The sequence below is a fragment of the Dipodomys merriami genome, unplaced genomic scaffold (genome assembly GCF_024711535.1).
Source record: "Dipodomys merriami isolate MVZ:Mamm:240054 unplaced genomic scaffold, mDipMer1.0.p SCAF_8, whole genome shotgun sequence".
Lineage (NCBI taxonomy): Eukaryota > Metazoa > Chordata > Mammalia > Rodentia > Heteromyidae > Dipodomys > Dipodomys merriami.
In genome coordinates this window covers 58,784,690-58,809,069 of record NW_027206401.1, presented here as the reverse complement: position 1 = coordinate 58,809,069, position 24,380 = coordinate 58,784,690, and the positions used below count along the sequence as shown (strand labels likewise).

At 38.3% G+C, this 24,380-nt stretch overlaps 1 protein-coding gene across 2 annotated transcripts in view; it reads left to right on the top strand.

Annotated features, from left to right (window-relative positions):
* The window catches only part of Bckdhb (branched chain keto acid dehydrogenase E1 subunit beta), a 184,439-nt gene that overhangs the window by 67,200 nt on the left and 92,859 nt on the right, over positions 1–24,380 (top strand). The gene's annotated exons all lie outside the window — the stretch shown is intronic.

The following is a 24,380-nucleotide window of genomic DNA, read 5'->3' as shown; positions in this document are numbered from 1 at the left end:
AATCACTTTCATGTTTCTTTTCCCTCCTATTAGAGGGAATATACTACAAATACTACAATACTACAAATACTAAAATACTACAAAACTGTGTCTCTGTTGTAGCTGGTCCCTTTGAGTTCTGTGAATAGTAGAGATGGAAGTAAGTAGCATATCTGGAAGGGTGATTTTTTTCAACCTTTTTGTTGATGATGGTTTGGTATGGTTTAATTTACATATGGTTTGCATCTTTTTCCCCAAATTAATGATATGAATACTTAAAAAAAACAAAACCCACAACCCACTCTGTATATATCCTTAATCTATGAGCACCATCCCTCCTCTCCCTCCCACCTCCAGTGCTAGTACTGGGGCTTGAACTCAGGATCTCTTTTTATTTTCAAGGCTGGTGCTCTAACTCTTGAGCCATTGCTCCACTTCTGGAGTTTTATTGATTATTTAGAGAAAAGAGATTTGTCTGCCTGGGTTAGCTTTGCACTGTGATCCTCGGCTTTCTGAGTAGTTAGGGTGACAGGTGTGAGCCATCAGTGCCTAGTCTAATTTACTTTCTATCTAAGTAGCTTCTTGATGTTTGGCCTGATTAAGTCAGAGTCATCTTCTTACTACTGACAGAATTCACATGTTCCTCTCTCAAGAATGTAGTTTAGGCTGCATATACTTATTGAGTATAACTGATGTATTTCATATTGATGTCTAAATAATTGAAAGCACCTCAGTTCTTCATTTTCTAATGCAGGTTTGACTTCATTTTGATGGTCTTATCTATTGATGTCAGTAGGAAATACGTAAATTTTTTTCTAGGTTTTTGCTTTTAACAAGTAAGTCCTAAGACATGGAGTAGTTCATATTAACTATCTTTTAAAGCTTTGGTGTTCTCAAAGGCTTTTAGAGGTGTGTATTAGGTTAATTACCTCAGAACAACCAGCAGGTATTTCCGCTGTACAAGTACAGAGGTACAGAGTAATGTGTTCTTAGACGAAGATGCTTTTGTACTTCAGTGGAACATAAGACTTGTTCTGATGAATGTTTTGGTAGGCTCTTGACATCTTCAAAGCACTTGACATGGTTACAGGTGGCTTCAACAATGTCTTAAGTCTTTATATTTGTACTGCCATAATTAAGAGTGGTATTTCAGACTGAATTATTTGTGACTACATAAAAATAACTTAATCTTCTTTACAAGCATGTTCAAACCAGGTTAGACATTTCCTTTTCTTTCACATATCCAAATGTTCCAAATTCTTTTTTATTTTATTTTATTTTATTTTATTTTATTTTATTTGTGAATATACTGTACAGAGGGGTTACAATTACATGGGCAGGATAATGCGTACATTTCTTACCAAGCATTGCAGCCTCCTCCTTTGGTTTACCCTTCACGTCCCTTCCCAGCCTCCCCCCTCCCCCCAATCCCAATCCTTCTCCTTCCCCCCCATTCCCCCCCCCCCCCCGCACCGACATTGTAAAGCTCGTTTTGGACATGACAACTTGTACTTCTCATTGTTGCAACAGGTCCACCTGTATCCTTAAACAACTGGATTTTCCCCATCTCCTCCTCAAGTTATACTGACATCAAATATAGTGAAAGCAGGGGTTATACTGTGGGGGAGGGACATACAAAGCACCAAAGAGATAATCTTATAAATGCGTTAGAAACACATGCATGAAAGAAAAAAAACATTAAAATACATATCTAAGGGTTCATTTTCCTGACATCACATTATCTGACCTTTTCCGCTTGACTCATGCATATATTAGATATAAATGTTCCAAATTCTAGCTAACCCTGAAGATGGCTTTTTCTTCGCAACAGGCGCATCTGCAATTTGATTTTCTTCCTTTTTTTTCTTTTTCTAAACCTTAATTAATGAATTAATTTTTTGTGTGGGCCAGCACTGGTTCTTGAACTTAGTATCTTGGCTTTTTCATGCAAGAATGGCATTCTGCCCCCTAAACCACACCTTATTTTCAGCTTTTTTTGTATAATATATATTTTTAAAAATAATTTAAAAATTTTTATTGTTATTATAAAGGGGATGCACAGAGGGGTGACAGTTATATAAGTTGGGTAAAGAGTACGTTTCATTTTGGATGATGTCACCCCTTCCCTAGCTCTCTCCCAGTTTTTCCCTCCCATCTCCACCCACAAGTTGTATAGTTTGTTTTCAACATCGTATCTAGTGAGTGTCACTGCTGCATTTGTTCACCCTTTGTCCCTCCATTTCTGTGTCCCCCTCCCAAAGACAGACAAATCAACAAATAGTTTTCTTCTCCAAAGAGAAGAAAACAGAAACAACAAAGAAAAATCCTCTTGTTTCCATTTCCTAGCATTCTTTTCAACAAATATTATTATATGGTGAGAGGCACACAGCTATTGTGCTTTTGTGTTCCACTCCTAACAGAGTCCTCTGGTCTCACTGTGTGTAAATGCCTACAGCCCTGGTCACTTCCAGCTCTGTGTGGGTGAATTGGAGATAGTCTTGTGAATTTATCTCATGGGTCCTCAGCTTTCAGCCTCCTGAGTAGCTGGGATTCCAGGTGTGAGCCACTGTGCCTGGCGTGGGTTTGTATTTTTCATATGGATAGTGCATCTGCATGGGAATGTGATATTTCATCTTAGAAAGTGGGATATGTATTCAAAGACTTTCAGAGGTGTATGCATTTTTATACCATCTACCATCAGCAAGTACTTATAGCACTTTATAGCAAAACACAACCTCAAGTTGGTTACCATGACAACCAAGTGAGGAGCAAGGAAGAAAGGAGAAGGAAATGATTTGTGTTTCTATCAGTTTGGTTTTGCTTCTTTTATGAAACGTACTGGTTGCCCTTTGGGTTCTGTTGTACCAGGGACGCTAAAAGCAGAGACGAGAGCTCAGTGGTTCATAAGAAAGCTGTGCACAGCCACCTGACTCCACAGAACAGTTTTGTGTTCAGATACTTTCCTCCTGTAGTTTTCTACCTGATGGCCCTGCAGTGAGAACCAGCTGTCATTTCTTGATTACTTTGGGTCTGTCCTTGCCTCTCTTCCTTGCTGTTGCTGGTCCATCTTCTGTCTTCCTTTCATGGATCAAATGAGAAAATACTTATTACTTTGATTTTTTTTCCTCCCTTGGATTTAGAGATGTTTTGAAAGAGGAGGGCCCTATAGCCACACATTCATATTAAAAACGAAGCCCTTTTTTTGTGGTTGTTTTTGTTTAAGTAGAGCTAATCTTTCTTCTTCATCTTATGAATTCTCTAGCAATCACAATTTCTGTTTGTAATCTTTTTCTACTTGCTATGTTTTATCAATTGTTTTGTGTTAGGATAAAATTGGATTACTTGGTTTTCTTCATCACATGTTATGCTCAACAGTATTCATCTTTTGAAGTGCCTGATGGACAGCAGCTTATTAAAGGCAGTAATGGTTTACTGACCACATGCCTTAGCATACTGTGTGTTGGTCAAATGATTGGGATGGTGCAAGAGGGGCTTACAGTTTTTGGGTAGTCATGGCACATTGGAATTGTGTGTGTATGTGTGTGTGTGTGTGTGTGTGTGTGTGTGTGTGTAATTTAGGGACAGAGAAATTAGAAGTTTTTGTGTGTTGCCTAAGGAGTTAGAAAAAAAGTATTCCTGTTGATAAGAACTCAAGTGTTCAGGTATTCTGAAACTAGGTTTTTGGAGCTGAGGCCCAAAGTCCACCAGACTATCAGAGGCAACTCAAAAGATGCTTTTGCTGGGTCCTTTGAATCAGTTAAAAATTCCTTTCAGTTGAGGTTTTCCCTTCTGAAGTACCTTTGCAATCACCTTGAGCTCCCAGAGGAAAGAGCAGATTCAATGACTAGCATCTCGCATGGAAGGCAAACTGCCCCTCAAATAAGCAGTGTTTTCTTACCATCTTAAAGGAACTGCCAAAGCACAGGTGATTACCTACTTCCTGTTTTGTTCCAGGAGTAAAGTGATAACAATTGTCCACAACTCCTCCCAGTCCAAAGGACTGAGCTACAGGCCAGCCAGACCTCACCTGTGCCTGGACAACCATGCATATCTTTCTCATGCTCTGGCCTGTGAGAGTGAGCAGCTGCTCCCAACTTGGGACTCCTTGGACTTCGGGCCTTAGGTCTAAAAACCCAGTACAGTTCCATATTAGGTGGGACTAATGTTAGCTCCCATATGCCAAGTAAGGAGCCAGGTATGGGTGAAGGGTAGAGAAAAGGAGATTTATTACATGGCAGCCCTGGGAAGATGGTATTTAGTACGTCTTCAACCATCTTCGGCGTACAGACATTGGCTTCAGATTAAATAGGTAAATATTAAAAAGGAGTTCTACACCTGCAGGGTTCTACATGCTTGTAGTACCAGCTGCTTACAGAGCTGAGGTGGGGGGGGGATTGTTTTTTGAGGCCAGCCTGGATAACACAACAAGACTTTGTCTCAAATCAACAAATCAAGCAACAAAATATAAGTAAAAAGCAGCTCTAGAATATTGCTCTGTGAGTGCATTTTAATAATGTATGTTAAGTTGTAACGTTTATTTGTTTTAAATATTCCTTTGACTTTATGATTTATTTTTCTTAACAGTTGTCCATTTTTAAATAAAGGTACATTGAAACTTTTTTTTAAATTAAATTTTTTTTTTATTGTGAAAATACTGTACAGAGGGGTTACAATAACATGGGCAAAGATAATGAGTACATTTCTTATAAAGCATTGTAGCCTCCTCCTTTGTTTCCCCTTCCCATCCCATCCTACATTGAAAAATTTTAAATTTGAATTCTTATTAGAATATGATTACTTTGTCTTCTATGAAATATAAAGCCGAATTTAATCAACACTTCAGCTATTCATACATTCTAAGCAGTGAGTTTATATGGATAATTAGTTTCTTCATAGATCAGAGTTACTATTTTTGGAGTGGTTTTTAAGATTTTTTTTTTTAGCTTTTGAATGTATTTCTAAAATCTTTACACTTAGTTTTGTGAGTGTATATGTGTATGTATGTGTGTATACTGGTACTAGAACTTGTACTCAGGGCCTTGTACTCTTGCTTGGTATTTTGGTTAAGGTTGATGCTCTACTACTGGCTACTACAACTCTACTTCTGGCTTTTGTGCTGGTTTATTGGAGATAAGAGTCTTGAGGACTTTTCTGCCCTGGTTGAGTTTATGCCAAGATCTTCAGATCTCAGCCTCCTACGTAGTTTAGGATCACAGGCAAGAACTACTGGTACCTGGCTTTTTGAGTTTCTTTGAAAATGGAATTTTTTTTGGAGGGAGTAAATTTTTAACTAAGTGAGGATATGATATAAAAAGGGTCTTTATTCTGTATATTGTTCTTGCCACTTTCTTTAGCCCTTTTCTTTTTAAACACCAAATACATAAGAAAAGATGAGAATTTCCATACATGGGAGTGAGTATTCCTAGGCTACATTTTGGGGTACCTGTAGACTCAGAGTATTTTAGGGTTAGGTTACCATCAGAGCAAGGAAAGCTTCAGATAGGCAGCAGTGTGCAGCCCTGAGGCTGTCCACTGAAATGAGGGCGTTGCCATTGATGGGAGGAGAGACATGGCATCGTTCCTGTTTTGGAGGAACCCCAGCTATTTCTTTTCTTGCTACAAAAGACCTCACTGGTCGAAGGTAAGATAGGTATTAAGGTTGGCAGGGTAGAGAGAGAGAGGAAGGTTCTGAAAGCAGAGGTCTCAGCAAAAAAGGAAATGAATATTAATATTATAGAAGCAGAATTGGGGAAGAGTTAAACCTCGATAATTGGTTGTAAGTAGGTGCATTTATCTAAAGGGACCAGTTTGTTTATTCTTTGCATTTACAAAAATGTCAGTGTATTTAAGAGTGGGAAGCATACTTAGAAGACCCATCAATTCGAAATTTAACTCTAAATTTGTAGTCTTTTTTTTTTTTCATTGACTTGATTTAGACTACCATAAGCTGCATTTATTTTTTCATTTTTTTAGTCCTGAGAATTGAACCCAGGTCCTTGCATATGCTAGCCAGGTGCTCTTTCCATTACAAAAAATTAAGATTATTAACATTAGCTAATAGTAAGGTGTCTAGTGAAGTTGAAAAATTTCACTTCAGAGACTCCTTAATGATACAGTACTGGTTATATAGTGGTTTTTTTTTTTTTGTCGGTAGTGGGTCTTGAACTCTGGGCCTGGGTGCTATCCCTCTGCTGTTCAGCGCAAAGCTAGCGCTCTACCACTTGAGCCACAGCGCCACTTCTGTTTTTTTCTGCTTATGTGGTGCTGAGGGATGGAACCCAGGGCCTCATGCATGCAAGGCAAGCGCTCTACCACTGAACCACCTTCCCAACTCTGGTTATATAGTTTAAAGGCTTTTTTTCTTTTTAAACTTAATCAAATAGTTCAGCGATTGAATGTAACCTATTTTCTTGAGGCTGTCTGTGTGTGTGTGTGTGTGGTGTGTGTGTGTGTGTGTGTGTGTGTGTGTGTGTGTGTGTGTGTGTGTGTGTGTGTGTATGTATGTGAGAGAGAGAGAGAGAAAGGTGTGAGAGATTGAGAGAGATATTGAAATATGTAATATATTCTGTCTGTCTATCTGTCTATCTATCTAATCTAGAGGAGAACAGGGAAACTCCAGGGTTGGGATGAGAAGGACGTTAGTAACCACCCAGATCCACTAGAGGCCTCCCTTAGGCCAGGTTTCATGGTCACTAACATTTGGGTTTCCATAGTAGGGCCTGACTTTGTCACTGTAAATTAAGTACATTTTATTCTGAGTACTATGCCAGTAGTTTTATTTTAGGGATGTGTGATGATGGATCTAAATTGTCCGTTTTATTTGCATAGTGGAAAAACTGGTGGTCTATTGGCTTGCAACCAACAAATAGGAATCTCTTCTCTAAATAAACCTTGAGTAAAAGAAAGTAATGGTAGAGTATTACCATATGAGATTAAATGTATCATTGACATTATAAGGATATTTGGGTTAAAAATTATTATTGTTTCAATGTATTATATTGAAATGTTAACTAATTCATATTTCTGATGGCAGGCCTCAATTAAGATCTCTTTAAACTATATATTGAAAATTGTGCATATTTCTTCCATCTTTAAAATAAGCTTTCTATTATCAAAAGCCTATATGAGAAATGATTCAGAAATGTTTTAGATTTAGTATTTGGGGTGAGATTAAAGGTTTCTCCCCCAGTTGTTAGGAAAATAAATGTCATTTTTATTTGGCATTATTTCTAAAGTTGTTTGACCTTACAAAGTAGTTGGGTAGAACAACTTATTCTGTGTGATAAGAACAGTTTGTTGATCTTTCCAGAACAGTGATGCTGAGAATTCAGAGCTTGGTCCTACTGGATGAGTTGTCTTTCCAAAAGGACTGTCTTTGTCATGATTACACCCAATTAATTGGAACAAGTTTTGGGCTTCTGGATACTAGAGTAGCATGTGACTACTGTATTTGTTACCCTGCTTAGTTGCTCTTAAGGTCTAAGGGCTAGAAGTTTTGTATATTTTGTTCATTGTTACACCTCCGAGGCTTGGGAATGGCATCTAGAACATAGCAGATACTCCTTATATATTTCCTGAATGAGCTTGTGGAATTTAAAATGTAATTTGTTAAAGGAGAATTTTATTCATTTCTGTAGGGAACCCCCCCCCCCAACATTGCGAGTTATTTCTCCTGTCAACTAGTTTATTGTTGATATGGTTTATACTTTAAAGACTGAAAATAGTTAACTATGGGTTTGGACCTACTTTATGAGATTTATTTCATTTCACTTACTTATTTTTGTGTCAGTACTGGTCCTTGAACTCAGGGCCTGGATGCTTTCCCTTAGCTTTTTGATTCAAGACTAGCCTCTACTACTTGAGCCACAGCTCCAATTCTGGCTTTTTGCTGGTTAGAGATAAGCATCTCAGGAACTTTCCTGCCCAGACTGGCTTTGAATTATGATTGTTAGATCTCAACCTCTTGAGTAGCTAAGATTACAGGTGTGAGCTACCAGCACCTGGCTTTTGTTTTTTAAATTATATTCCAAGTATAATTATTTTTTTACTAGCTATTGGATTAACTTGTAGATATATAAACATATTCTAGTTGTTACAAGTGAGGGAAACCATGCACCCTACATTTCTTAGTTTTCCTTAGTTTAATATATTTTACGTAGTTTAATATATATTTTTTTGAGTCTTTCCATTTCCTTATGAATGGGGCAATGTCATTCTTTCTGCTGGAAGCATAGAATTCTATTGTGTATATTTACCATTTTCTTGATCCATTCATCCATGGAGGGGCATCTGGATTGATTCTGTATCCTAGGTATGGTAAAAAATGCTGCATTGAACGTGGTTGTCCTGGTGGCATTAGTGCAGGCTGGTTTGTAGATATTCTTAGGAGAGGATCAGTGACTCAATTGCTATGTGCGTATGACCGTATACAATGATGCTTATGAAAATGAACTCCAAGAAATGGAAATGAGGTTTTTAAAAATTGTATTGTTGCAGTTATTTCTTTTTTCATTCTTTTTTCTCTTTTGGTTTATTCCCTATTGCCACTGTTTTTGATTTATATACCTTTTGTCTTGTATATAAGTTTATCTGACTTGGGGAACGGAAGGGGAATCAAAGAAATGGTAGGATGAAGGGTGAACCAATTCAACAGTGATACTCACTAGACTAGGGAAATGAACTTTACCACTTGTGGGGAAAGAGGGCTCAGGGGTTGGGAAAATGGGAGACAATGAGGGAGGGGGTAACAAAAGAAATGTACTCATTATCTTACTTATGTAACTGTAACTCCCTGAATATCACCTTTACAAGTAAATTTAAATTTAAAGTAAAAAAATAAACTATAGCCCAAAGTTCTCAAACAAAGATTGTACAGAATCTTTGAAGTTATTTTAGATGTGGGATCTGATTTAGATGTTTGGAATCTGATTTGAATGCATCTTGAAATTATAAAAGCTATTTGCAATAAAATGTTAGTGGGAAGGGTGGTGCCAGGTGTTTGGTCTGAACCATGTACATTCTCATTTAGTCCTTTCAGTGATGGTATGTGCTAAGAGATATTATTTCTGTTTTAGAGAAAAGGAAATCAAGTTGAAGGAAGGTTGGAAACTTCCCTAAGTCAGTAGGCTCAACCTTAGGTCTTAAATTCTTATACTTACATTATCATAATACAATAAGGCCTTTTGGTAGAATGCTTATCTTACAAATAAATTATTTTATCCATTAAAATTGTTATGTGACAGTTTTATGGATGATATACTTCTGAATTTCAGCTGTGACATATTCTTTTACATTTACCAACTAGTATAATGTTTTAGAAAAATGTATATGACATTCCTAAATATTATATATACCCTGTAAATCAGACTACCATGTTTTCTTTCACTCAGTATTTTTTATATTTTTTTTCTTTCTCATTGGAAGTAGATTACTAGGATTAAGCCAGATATTTATGTACTTCTATTTATAATCTTGATCGATGCATTTTTGAGGTGTCACTTTATATATTTAATTTTTTTGAGTTTGATTGATTGGTTTTGATCATTTGCTTTTGCTGTTGTAAATAGCAGTGAAAACAGAAATCAATTACTTTTTTCTTAGTGAAAGCTATGCTTGTGCACTTAGTTAAGCATTTTAGGTAAAAGGTAAGGAATCTGGATCTGTTGACTTTTTGCTCTTTTCCTTGGCTATTTAACTTTCTTCCATTAAATTTGTACTTACACTTAAACAAAACTGTAGCATTTTGGCAGAAATTGGGAAGATTTTTTTCTTGCTTTTTCTTGTCATAATCAAATCCTAGTTTTTATCATCAGGGATATTTTGGATTAAATATTTATTGATAGTGAGGTGTAGGAAGGTTTTATAAAAAGGAAATTACTTGTCCAATTTTTTTATTATTGGAAACATTTTGCTTGTCATGGAGAGCCAGCCTGCCCTTTCTGACACCGTACTCTACTGTGTTTTCTTCCTGGAAATTGGTTCATCTCTCCACTTGTTTTATGTTCTTTTTCACTTGTTACACAGTTCTCTTCTTTTTTGGGGGGAGGGGCTTCTGGTGATTGAAGAATCCCTAATGCTTTTTAATGATAATAAGAAAGCTCTCTCTCTCTGCCTGTCTCTCTCTCTGTCTGTTTCTCTGTCTGTCTGTCTCTCTCTCACTCTCTTTCCTTCTTTTTTTTTTCTTTGTACCAGCAGTGAAGCTTGATCTATTCTTTATTCATTATGCTCATGGTTGGTGCTCTATCACTTGAGCTAAGCCTGTAGTCTGACATTTTGCTGATTCATTGGAGAAAAGAGTCTTAAAGACTTGTCTTCTCAGTTGGTTTTGAACTGGATCCTTAGATCTCATGCTCCTGAGTCTTTGGATCCTAGCCTTGAGCCATTAGTGGTGCCCAGCTACACTGTAATGTAAGTTGACTTCTCAATAGTTTATTGATAATGCTATGATAATATCAGTATTATAATTTTCCCTTCTTTCCTGTTTTCCTTTTCTTTTTTGAGTGTATCATATAAGAGATTAAATGTAAAATCTTAAGCCTGGTGACTCACACCTGTGTAATCCTAGCTACTCAGGAGGCTGAGGTCTGAGGATCACAGTTTGAATCCAGCCTGGGCAGGAAAATCTGTGAGACTCTTATCTCCATTAAACTACCCCAAAAGCCAAAAGTGGAGCTGTGACTCAAGTGGTAGAGCCCTTGCCTTGAGCAAAATAAGCGGTTCATGGCAGCACTCAGGCCCTGAATTGAAACCTCAGGACTGCCACACACACACACACACACACACACACACACACACACACACACACACACACACACACACACACACACACACACACACACACACACACACACACACACACACACACACACACACACACACACACACACACGTAAAATTAAAAAAAATAAAAATCTACAGCATAAATTTAATCTATTGCACAGTAGAACTATGTTACTATGCAAAGCCAAAATTTCCCTGCTTTTCTCTACCCCTTAACTAGCCATTTTAACTATTTCTGTATTTCATTCTTCTGGTGGCTATTTCCTTATTTCTAAACAATATACTGTCCAGCTATTTCTGTCATAATGACATGTGTGTGTGTGTATGGATGTGTGTGCGTGCGTGTGTGTGTGTGTATGGATGTGTATGTGTGTGTGTATATATATGGTTGTGTGTGTGTGTGTGTGTGTGTGTGTGTGTGTTTATTTATTTTTGCCAAGCCTTGAAGTTTCTACCATTGTTCAGTAAAAATTACAGCGTTTATGGGGGGAAAAATTAGGTTGGGTGGACCATATAAAACCTCCACAACTTTGTAATGAGTGTAAGAAAGGGTTTGTAACGAGTCAGGATGGATGGAGCCTGTTGAGTTATGGAGTTAAGGGCAAAATTCATCAAAGTTGGGGGAACCATGTAATAAACACTTCTAAAACAGAGCAGATGGGCCTGCCTCAGCCAAGAGGCCGAGGGGATGGTGCTGTGTTCCTGAGGCCTGAGTCAGCACTGTGGTTCTCTGTTGCCTTTCACGTTGTTTCCTAGTGGCACAAGACATTAATATGCTGGGGCAAATTGCAAGGAATTGCCAACATGACTGGGTTAGTTGCCGCCGTCTCTGAATGAAAAACATGCTTTATGCTTATGCCAGGAAAATGCACTTACCCTGACCAGTTTGTTCGCCTATGTGGTTCATGGCTCGATGTAGATTTGGTTCACAGAGCCTGGGTCCTGCCTTTATCTTGGCTGGGATAGAGACTGGAAAACATAGTTTTCTTTATATTTTACCTAGAGAAAGGAGAATGCATACTTAGAGAACTATTAAAATGTGGAGAATATGTTCAAAAGTTTTGGGTAAATCACAAGTAAGAGAGGTCAACTAGAGAGAAACTCATGTGCTCATACAAACAAGTGTGTGTACTTCTACATCAGTATCAGCAGTATCTCTGTCTTTTATCTCAGCCTCCTAAAGAGCTAGGATTACAGGAATGAACCACAGTGCCGTAGCTCCCACCTGATAATACAGTATCTTGGGTCGTATGAGTTTTTTTTTTTTTTGTCATGAATTTTCCTTCATCTTGTGAGGTTCACAAAAAATTAATTTATTTAAGCTTTTGGGAAGTTTTCTGACACTTGTATTTGTTTGGAAAGATGTCTTCATTTTGTACACACACATGCACACACACACACACACACACACACACACACACACTTGACTGCTGGATATAGATTAGATATCTGGCTGGATATAGAATTCTAGGTTCACACTGATCTTTGTTTAATAATTTGAAGATAATAGTTCCTTTGGTGCTTAATGACAACAGTTTATTGTCATATTAGAGTAGAAAATTATTATTATTATTGCTATTATTATTATTTTGCCAGTCCTGGGGCTTGAACTCTGGTCCTGAGCTACTGTCCCTGAGCTCCTTTTGCTCAAGGCTAGCATTCTACTATTTGAGGCACAGTGCCACATTCCGTTTTCGTATGGTTAATTTGAGAAGAGTCTCATGGACTTTCCTGCCTGGGCTGGCATTGAACAATGATCCTCAGATTGACAGTAGCTTGATTTTAAATCTTTTGATAGCTCTCTATTATTAATTAGTTAAGTAAACTTTTATTATTTTGTTTGGTCCACTTTATAACCAGATGTCACAGATGTGAGCATAAATATGATTCTATCTCACTCATCTGGTTTGTTTCTCATGATTTCCTTCTAGAATTTTCTTTCTTAAAAATATTTATATCTTTTTATTGTTCTACATTAAAAAACCCCTCTTTTAGGTTTATAATAAACCTTTAGCTTATAGTCTCTGTGTCCGTCATGTTTTCTTTTCTGTCCTAACTTTTGCAAAATTTTGGGTATTTACTTTTTTCATTCTTACTTTGAATATTTTACCTGTAGCAATCAATTTTTTTTTAGCCAGTTATTTTTTTCAGTTTTTTGTTTGTTTTATGTTATGTCTTCAGTCATTCTAATTGTGTAGATTAATTTTTCTTAAGGTTCTGAAATATAAATTATGTTTCCTGGGGGATTTTTCAAATCATATATATTCTTTCCGTAGTTGTGATTATTCTGGAGAGCTGACTGGTTTCGTTTTCCCATATGTCTCTTTCTTCATGAGGCCTCTCCCTGTTTTAAAAAAATGTTCTGGTGTGTGCAGTGGGTGAGCTTTGCTTCCTCCCTGCGGCTGATTAGCTTCCTCTTCCCCAGTGTGCTCTCTGTGTCTAGATTCTCTTCTTTTTCTTCTGTCCTTTGTTTGTATCTTCATGATTGTTTAATTCCTTATATCTGATAATGACTGTCCTTTCCAACTTCATTCCTTTTGCTCTTAGTTTTTTTTTCTTTCCTTTTGAATTCATCTCCTGTCTTGGGAAAGATGAGAGGGAAAACATACATTTAGTCTGTGTCTTGAGCTGGAAGACTTCTCCTTGTATATTTCCCATTTATTAAAAAGAAATGTGACAATTTGTGTTTCTACATAGTGTTTTGTTCTTTCATTCAGGTCATATTCATTCCAACAGTCTCTGCTGACTTTTTTCAGCTGGTAATCATATTCTGCAAGTAAGTCAAATCTGTCTCTTCTAATCTATAACCTAGAACCGTCAAATGATATTGACAGTGATGATGGAAGATATTGAACTTAATATTTATAAAGCGCAATCTTGAACAGATCAAATTGTTAAGCAGAAAATAGAATTTATCAGCTTCCTTATGTAGTTTCTTGCCTTAGTAAGAAAGGTATCAGAGATTTTAGAATAAAACGGTTTGGAACTTAACAGCCAAAATCTGAGTATCTCATACACTTGTGTGTGCATATATGTGTGTGTGTGTGTGTGTGTGTGTGTGTGTGTGTGTGTGAGAGAGAGAGAGAGAGAGAGAGAGAGAGAGAGAGAGAGAGAGAGAGAGAGAGAGAAAGAGAGAGTGTGTGTGTGTGTGTGTGTGAGCTGGTGCTCGGATCTGTGCCAGGATGCTGCCCTTTGTCCAGTACTCTACCACTCGAGCCACTGCTCCACTTCTAGCTTTTTGCAGGTTAATTGAAGGTCTTATAGACTTTCTTGCCCTAGTTGACTTTGAACCAGAATCCTTAGGTCACAACCTTCTGAGGAACTAGGATTACAGATGTGAGCCACAAGCACCAAATTTTTCTTTTTTAAAAAATCACAACCATTTGTATTTTTTTTTTACTGTAGAAACAACATAGATACATGTCCTGTAACATGATAGTATGATTGATGTTCTGAATTATATTCAGCATTAGGAAGACATTCATGTCTATACCAGATGGTGTGCTTGTAATACAGTCTTACTCCTTGAAGGTATGAATGGAGTGAGCTCTCAACTGCATCACCTACCTTAGATAAATGTTAGTGTTAGATAAATGAACTTTTGATTTTCTTCTTTATTAAGAGCTGCAAGGCACTGTTGCTTTGCTTGTAATCACTAATTTCCCTTGGATTATAATAACATTACTAATCAAGTCATTAACGGGTCTTCCATAAGAGTATTTTCCTATTCATTTTAAGTTTCTGATGTCAGATTTGGGGAAATAATCAGACTGGGAAATGATCCCTTTTCTCGGTGCTTGCTGTTTGTTTCTTACTCATTTAAATCATACCTTGTTTAGGGGTTTTTGTTAGCTGAAGCATTAATGAGGCTCAAATTCTGACACTGTTGCATTGTAGCTACTTTGACATTTTCCAAACGTTTCTTTAACTGGATTGGTAGGGAAAAAGGAGGAGGTTTAGCTCTCTTTTCTTTTTGGATTGAGATATTGAGGTATGACAGATCCCACATGTCGTCTCAGGACGACAAGTTCCAGTGCGAGGGATTGGAACAATTAATCTTGTTGGTGTGAATTACTTGTGACAGTTCTTATGTCTCTCAGTGTGGCTGAACTCTTCCAGGGGAGCTTGGGCGCTGGTGCCAAAGGGTGGAGGGGGATTGACTAATCTGTTCAATAGTCTTTTATCTGCGAGTGGAGTTTCTCATTAGTCGTTCTTGTGCAGAAGGATAGTTGGGTTGGAAACGGTGCAAATTTGGGGCGGGGGGCTGTTTGTTTTTCCTTAGTCTCTCTAGGGATGATGAGAAGCTTATTTTGAAGAATGGAATTTTAAGGAAGCCTGACAACTTCAGTTTCCATGTGACTGCAAACTTTTGGCAGCCGCGAAAGGTTTCACAACTCTGTGTCGGAGCCAGACTTTCCAGTGGCCACACGGCTGTTGGGGAACTAGGCGCGTGGGTCACGGTACCTCTGCCGTCAGGTCATCGCAGGCTTCTGGTCTTTAGGACATGTACATGGAATGTCTATGCCATCCACATTGAAAGATGGTCACCCTTTCATCCTGTATTTCAGCATTTTAATCGAGCCACCTGATGTCTACCACAGGCCCAGGGCTGTATTTGCTGTATTTGCATCCAAGCTCATACCACCATAAAATTATAATGCCACTGTATTCGTGCTGAGAGTCAGACACCTGGGTTGTGTTGCTTTGGATCTCATTGGAAAAATAGTGAGGGGTAACCAGACGTGTCCTGCAGTGGGGACAGGACACATGCCTACTCAGCTCCTTCTGGAATCTTCCCATACAATGACACAACCAAGTTCTCTTGTTGTACCATTCTGGCTGTTAGAATGTTTTCCTATATTGATCAGGAACTTGCTTTTCTTTAGCTTTTCTCACCCACTGGCTCTTGTATGATCCTGTGGATAGCTTTTTCCACACAAACCCTCTGCAGATATTTGCGGACAGCTCCCAAGTCTCCTAGCCTTCTCATTTCTAGGCCAATCACCACAGTCCGTTCTTGGTGTGGTTTTGCTTTCCCTTTCTGTGGTTTCAGATACTTGTGGTCTGAAACTACTAAGAGGAAAATTCCAGAAAGCATTAAGAGGTTTGAAGTTGCTCATCCTCCTGAGTGACATGATGAAATCGTATAATATCCTTCTCTCTTCCACCCAGGACATGAATCATCTTTGGATTATTCATGATATTATTTGAATAATATATGTACTATACATGCATCCAGCCTGTTAATCACTTAGTATTCATTCTGGTGATTAATTGGACCATCTGATAGTGTAAGTCTTATGTTCGATTAGGCCTTAACTTTACTTGATAATGACTCTAATGCAGATGAGAATAGCAGCGAATGAGACACCAGGATATAGAATATACAGGGAAGGATGATTCAGCTACTCTGAATATACCAGAGGTATATAGTAAAAGTGGTAGTCTATGAAGGATTCAGATCTGGAATTTCCCCAGACATCCACTGGCTTTCCTCTCATGTGTCCCTGGGGACAGAAAGAGACCACTGCATCCCATCATCCTTTTCAACTGTTGTTTAAATCTGCTGGTTTCCACATTCCTCACAATTCTGATTACTGTTCCCTGGCTAGAGTCTCAATAGCCAAAGACCTTTTAAACTTGGAGGGGTTAAAAAATGAACGTTCAGATGTGGTCTGACTAGTTGTCTGCTTAGCAGGGCTGTTTCTCCTGAGGCCTGGCCGCCATCACCACCTTGCATGGAGATCTGTGCTTCTCATGCTTCTGTTTTAGAATGCCGAGAAGACAGTACATTTCTGTCATTGAGTGTGTTAAGCAAACACACATATTCCATATTTGACTTGTAAAATCTAATAGTGAATGCACTGCGAGGGTAGTGTCCTACCAAACAATTAAAAGTAGCTATTAGATTTTTATAGTTCTTTCCTGCAGTATCTCTTATAAAATGTAGGGCATATTGCAGTGTTTACTCACTGGAGTATACCTGAGTGAAATGCTCTTCCCTGGGAAGGGGCATTTTAGTGCTTTTATTTTCTGAATGAACTTGTTGAAATATTTTGCATTTTCCCAAAACTGCCTCTTTGATTAAAACTTGCATTCCACAAAAATAACCTCAGCATTTCTTCCCCTCACTATCATGATAGAGCTGTGCATTTTCTCTATGTTGGTGGGCAGTGATCAGCTTATACTGTTGTACAGTCAACATTTGGAGTAATGAAGGTAGGTTTTAGAAACTTTTAAGAACTCTTCAGCATTGTTTTAAGCATGGCTTTGGCCATTACCCACTGCTCACATTTGGTCCTTGCCAGGACAACATGAACTCTGGTTGTTAGATACAATCAGACATTTACCAATGATGTATTTGTAAAGGAACTCTTAAAATTAAGTCTTTGGCATGCATATCAATGGTACTATAATTTGGCTAATTTATGTCAATGAAAGGGTGTGTGTGTGTGTGAGAGAGAGAGAGAGAGAGAGACCGTGCTAGGGCTTGAACTCAGGGACTGAGCACTGTCACTTAGCTTTTTTGCTCAAGGCTAGTGCTCTACCAGTTGAGCCTTAGCACCATTTCTGGCTTTTTGGAGGTGAATTAGAGATGAGAACCTCACAGGCCTCCTTGCCCAGGCAGCTTTGAGATGTAACACTCAGATCTCAGCCTCTTAGCTAGGATTATAGGTATGAGCCACTGGTGCCTGGTAATTCTAGTAATTGCTTCGTGCCTTAGTATCAGTATTCACAGTATTCAGTGTAGTGTGCAGTGTTTTTTTGGCTGCAGTATAGTATATTGTACATAAGGGTGTTTAATGAGAAGGTTCTTGGGTTTCAAGGAAAGGATATTACAGCGCCAGAATATCTCAAGGAAATTGTGGTCTACGACAGCTCCATCGTTGGAGAAAGAAACGCATGGAAACTTCCGTGACTATTAATCTTGATAGAGAGCATGCGCAGTCTTGTTGGCGTGTGGCCTTCCGCCATCTTATTAAGGCGGAGTCACGTAAGTGTGGCCTGTTTGCACTCCTTTTGGGCTCACTAGTGAAAATGAAGATAGAAGGGCTGGATGGATGGTAGCTTGGGTCCTTCGAGGTGTGTAAAGTGTGAGTCATGACTATTTCCTATTTCTTGATTTTCTTTCTTTTTTTTTTTTGTTTAACCAATTGTCTTCCCAAAGTTCCTCACAAGAAATATACAGTAAGGGCTTGGCCTTGCTTGGATCGCGTAACTTGTTTGGGCGAAGGGGTGAGAAAGAGTTCCAGCTGGAGCTGTCATCCTTCTTTTTCCTGCAGCAGATGCCTGCCAAGCCTTTTCTCAGCACAACCTGATCCATGCCTTCCTCCTTCTGCTACCATTAAGCATATTACTCTGGCTTTTGTGGGCCCCTGGACTGTGGGCAGGCTGTAACAGAGAGCTGGGGCATGGAGAGCAGTCTCTAGACTTGGCTTTTCCACTAGTTGCTGGATGACCTTGGGCGAGTGAGTCAGTCTCTTTTCTATTTTCTCTCCTGCTTTATAAAACTAAGACTTTCTTTTTTTCCTCCCTAGTATTAAGAAATGAAAGTTTACAATCCGTAAGAAAGGGTAAATATGAATGTATTGAGTGAATTAGCATTTATCTACATACTTCAGTTAATATAGTGGCTCCCCTTATCAGTGGAGGAATCTTCCAAGACCCCTGGGGATGCCTGACTCCGAAGACAGTACTGAGTCCTATCAGCACAATGTATTTCCTACAGAACATACCTATGACTGAGTTTAATGTATAAATTAGGCATAGCAAACGATCATGTAGTAAAAGCTATATGGACATAGTTTCTCCCTTTTAAACTATCTATGGTAGTTTGTTTATCTAATGGTAACATGAGATGTAAATGCCTATGTGTACATTCTTAGATTAAGTGAGGTTAATGCCATACATATTGTAACCCAATACTGGGCTTTTGCTGAACTTCCCACATTGTGTCAGGAGATGGGTCATCAAGCCATGATGTCGGCTTATTATGAGCCCATGAAACCACACAAAGCGAAAAATAACACAGATAAAGGGAGTAATATAGTATCAATGAGAAGACTTCTTGGATTTCTAAAGTAAATTAAACAAAAATGCCCCAAAATTCATTCAATATGTATTCCAGATGGTCTTTTAAAGAAAAGATGTAAGTTGTGTCAAAGTTGTATAAGCCATTTCAATTTCTTTTGAGGGAAAGCAATATAGCTACTATATTGTCCATTAAGATTGTACTATGGCCTTCAAGGACTTCAGAGAACACTGAAGGACTGTTAAATCCTGTGAACCTTTCAACTCCCTTTGCGAGGTCTAGATGATTCAGGCCGGTCCTCTGCAATGCTCCAATTAACCACATATTTAAATTGCATCAGGATTATTTTGCTTCTGTAAGGCTCTCACTTCTTCAGCTGATTTTGCTTTTTTTATGTAGTGGATGAATAACACTGACTCTGGAAAAGTTGGGAGATTTCTAGTGTTTATGTTTAGATTTCTAGTGTTAATTCTAGTTTTTAATATCTCAAAAGTCAAGGATCTTGTTAAAATCCTGCTACCCTATTAGCCTTTCCCTTGTCATATCTGAGCCTGTGGACCAATAGATTTCAGCAACCTGTACTGTAATCTGAAATTTATAATCTGAAATTATTCCTAAATGACTATATAAAGTCCTATAGGGAATCCTATGTTTAATGATCTTAAAAACATTGTGCTTGAGGTAACAATGTTCCTAGAATCTGTTATAAGAATCTTTTTATTTTTGTTTTGTGCTGTTACTGGGGTTGAGCTCAGGCCCTTGAGCTCTTGTGTGGCTTTTTCCTTCAAGGCTGGTGCCACACCTCTCCTTCCTGATTTGAGAATATTTCGCAATTGCTCAGGAATTGGATTAAAGGTGGTACTATATCTCCTTACTGAGGGAAGATCCTGTGAGTCATTGTTCTTTTGCTTTTTAATTCCCTTGAGCCATGGAAAGAACCCAAGGTAGAACGTTAGAGATGTTCTTGATTCTGGGCTGAGAGCAGTTGCTCTTGCCAGCCCCCATGATTCTGCTCTTTGGAATGACATTGGTACTCCCTGAGCAAATGGCAATGGCCTTCCAAATAATGTATAACACATAAAGTATGTAAGAGATCTTCCTCCATCAGATGTAATGTCCCATCCTAGGGGAATAAATTTATAATGATCTCTTGTAGGGAAGTCTGGGAAATGCTTCAGGGAACCAGCAATACAGTCAGGCTGTTAGAAAATGCAAAGCCCTCTCCTAGTTCTAGGTGAGAACATACAATGGTTCATTTAACTTCTCATGATTTCTAAATTATTTAGAAACATGTGTGGATAGAAATCAAAAGCTTCAGTGAACTGAAGTCTCTTTGGAATGTCACTTAATTTTCATTTTCAAGATTCGAAGACCACATGCAGAGTATGCAGGGAGGCGTGGTTCATTTTCTTGAATGTTTAGTAACTGATCTAATTTTTTATATTATATTATAATATCTTCTAGGCAGAAATCAGTTTCCTGAAGGAATTCTTGAAAGCGGCAGTCTAAATCCCATTACCAAAAACACCAGCTCAGAATTTCTAGGAGGAGGAACATGGGGATTGGCAAGAGGGACAGCTGAAAGATTTATCCCGACAGTAATTTCTTTGAACACACATGCTTTGCTCTAGGTCTTCTTTTAATCTAGGAGCAATGTGGGGCTTTGTATGTGTATGGCTTGTCAAAGCAGACCTGAAGCGTGTGTGCAGAGATCTGAGTTGAACCTCTTGTGTGTGGTCCTCCTGGGACCTCTTTTCTGCTACATTGGAATTAAAAAAAATGAATACTGGAGGGATACAGTGTAAGGGCTCAGACCACAGTGCTGCAGAGAGAGCTGGGTCTGGGAGATTGAGCATTCTCACAGAAGCTGGTACCTGCCTAATAGTTCTTTAGTTCAAGGACAGGGTATCAAAATACCACAGAATGCATCTTAAGTGAATAGTAGGATCTCTTAAAGGCATTCCCATCCAACTCTGTTAATACTGCATGTTCTTTGAGCAGATATTCATTGGATAATGAGAACCATGTGTTTCAGATAGAGAGGACATGGAAATGAACAGAACACAAAGTATTTTGCCCTCTTGGTGCTTAGGTTCCATTTGTGGAGACCATCAATACACTTTATAGTATGTATGCTCAGAATGAAGCAGCAGCATGAATGGAAACACTATGCGAGGTGGTTGACCAATGATAATTGTTCGAAGCTTTTAAGCAGGTATTTCTTTAAGTAGTTGTACAAAGGAGGGACCATTTAACAAAACAATTTATGAAGACAGTGCGCCTTGATCAGTATCACCCATTTCAACATTCTCACCCTCCCTTCAACTTACCCCTTTTCTTATTTTTCTTAATTTTGTGGCATATGCAGTGAGCTTTTGACTTTAAGCAGATGTTTCATGTAAGACTTGTAAGAATTCTTTGTGGAAAAGAGTCAGCAACATCAGTAGCATGTGCACCAAGGTGGAGACAGAAATGCACTTAGCCAGTTGAAAAAAGAATAGTAAAGTTGGTGTGGTTGAAATAGAGTGAGCAAAAATTGGAAAGTACCCAGTTGCCAGATGAGAAACAAAATAGGATTGCTTTCTTCCCTCATTATCAATCATCACTGCCCTAGAGAGTCTAATAATGATGTAAGATTAGAGAGTTAAAGAATTGGAATAAATACGGAAAAGAAGGAAATAAAATTGTTTTATATTTTAAAGAAGGAAATAAAATGTTTTATTTTTTAAAGACTGTGACTATACACTTGAGAAATGGAGGAGTCTCAGCAAAGAAGCTGTTAGAGCTTTGTGGGGTAAGTATACACCTATAGTCTCAGCCACTCGGGAAGCTGAGGCAGGAGGATCACTTTAGGAGTTTGAGACCGACTTCAGCAGCAAACAAAGACTCTTCTAAAATGAAATGAAATGAAGTAAAATAAAATAATAAAAGTAAATAAAAGGGAATTTGCCCCATCATGACTATAAAATCATAGTGTTTTCCCATCTTAGCAATAAATAATCAGAAGTGGAAAATTATAAAAAGATCCAATTCATAATTGAAAGACACTATAAAAGACTTGGGAATAAATTTTATAAGAAAGATAGTAGATGTATGAAGAAAAGAATAAAATCTTATGGAAGGCCATAAAACTAGAGTCAAATATACCCTGCTTCTGGAATGCAAAGCAGTATCACATAAACACCCTTTAATAAAACCCCAATTTGAATCCCAAAGGAGTCTTTTAATTTTTTAACTGCCCCCAAATATATGAAGCTATATATAAAAAGAACAAATACTCAAAACTAGCCAAGACAGAGGTTTTCCTATTAGCTGAAATTAAAACATAGTGCACTGGTGTGTAAGTAATCTGTGATTAGGAACTAATAAGTGCCCAGAGGATGAGTGGGGACCTTTTCTATAGAAGGTTAGATTAACAGTTTCAGCTCAGAGGGTCATGTGGTCTCTGCCTTGACTTCTCATGACAGTAGGTGTGACCAATTTAATAATCAACTGTGGACTGCCAATTGGTGAATTTATTAAAGCAGTACACTGAAATAGTATACATGACAAAGTTGATATTTCAAGTCATCTAGACTGATAATGGAATAAACAAAGCACATTTAATTTCTATATGAATTATCTAAATATTCCCAATTTGTGGTAAACACAGCAAATGTAGTTTCTGTCCTCAAATGTTTTCTGTCCTCAAAATGTCCTCAAATAGACTCATGTGCAAGAAGCATTATCAAAGTAGGCACACACAGAAATCACAGAAAAATAAATTTATAATGTCACATACTGTGGAACTATTTTCAAGTTTACTTAAGAAATCCTTCAATGTAATAGAAAATCAACATTAGTCTAGTTCAATTAAAATTTTGTTGAGAGACCTAAAACTGCAAGCCAGAAACTGTGTTGATCATGGCTACCAATGCTGCACTTGCAGCACTGATGTAAGTCAAGTTGGGAACAGGTGAGGATTGGGTGGAGTCATTGCCAATCTTGAAGGTCTGTGAGAACCATGTGAGTGTGTCAGTTGCCCTCTCCAGAGCTGACAGTGACTGCTGGTGGTGCACCACTTCTTTGAGCCTTGGGTGCCATCTGGAGGGTGTCAGGCGTGTACTACGAGTGTGGTGCTCCTTAACAATGCAGTTGAGAGGAGACTAAGAGTCCATATTAAGGAATTAACTGGAATGGGGGGAGGGATCAGGAGTCAGAGTTGCTGAGTGGCAGGAGGGAGATGGCTGTTTACTGTTTTCTCAGTTTGCAGACAGCATTTCTATGCTAGAGATTTCACTCAGGATTTTGCAAGTGAGTGGTCTTCCAGGGAGCTAAATCCTAAAACTAGACAACTTTTTCAGTATAACCTGTCCAGAATTCAGACACTCCCACCCCCAACAAAACAAGAAACATCCAACCCAACCCAACCCCACCCCACACACAACATGGGGGAGATGAGATCAATACATTTTCTCAGCAAGAATAGCAACAGGTTTTCTTTTTTCCTTTTTCACTTTCCTTCTGCAGCTGTTATTGTTGATATGTTGTTATTGTTTTTTTCTTTCTCTCTACATGTCTTGCTCTTTTACCAGTATTTCTAAGAACTTCATACCATATGTTTTCCTCCTTTCATACCTTGATTTCTCTCTTTTTCTTTTCCCTTTTTTCTTCTTTTTAGGTATCAATACCTATACTTAAAATATTATTTTGAAATTCTAGTTCATCAACTGAGCATTAGTGGCTCAATTGAGCATTAGTGGCTCACACCTATAATCCTAGCTACTCAAGAGGCTGAGATCTGAGGATCATAGTTTGAATCCAGCCCAAGCATTAAAGTCTATAAGATTCTTAACCTTCAGTAAACTACCAAAGAAAGCCAGAAGTGGAGTTGTGGTTTGTGGTAGAATACTAACCTTGAATAAAAGAAGCTTGGGGATAGCACCTAGGCCCATAGTTCAAGCCCCAGGATCAGCACCCTCTTCCCCTCCAAAAAAAACCAAAAAACAAAAACAAAAAACCAACTCCCCTCCAAACCAGCCCTTATCCCCCAGACATAATTCCTCTTCATTGATACCCAATTGCAGGGGGTAACTGACATTTACAATTGTTTTCTACCACATTTAAATAACTGCTTTGGTTTTGAATTATTGGTTTTATTATGTTTATTGCTTTTTCTTTTCTGAGTGGTGATGAAAGATATCCAGAACAATGTATGTACTAACTGTAATGTAGAAATACAAGTTATATGAAAATGCAAAACATGACTCCTCCAAATGCTAAAAAGCATCTCAATACATCCATCCCATGATGCATAAAAGACTGGAATTCTGGACAAAGAATTTCAGAGCTTACTTGGATTTTTTTTTTTTTTTTTTTGGTCAGCCGTGGGGCTTGAACTCTGGGCCTGGGAGCTGTCCCTCAGCTCTTCAGCTCAAGGCGAGTGCTCTACCACTTGAGCTACAGTGCCACTTCCGGTTTTCTGGTGGTTTATTGGAGATAGGAGTCTCACGGTCTCTCCTGCCTGGGCTGGCTTTGAACCGCGATCCTCAGATCTCAGCCTCCTGAGTAGCTAGGATTACAGGCGTGAGCCACCAGTGCCTGGCGCTTA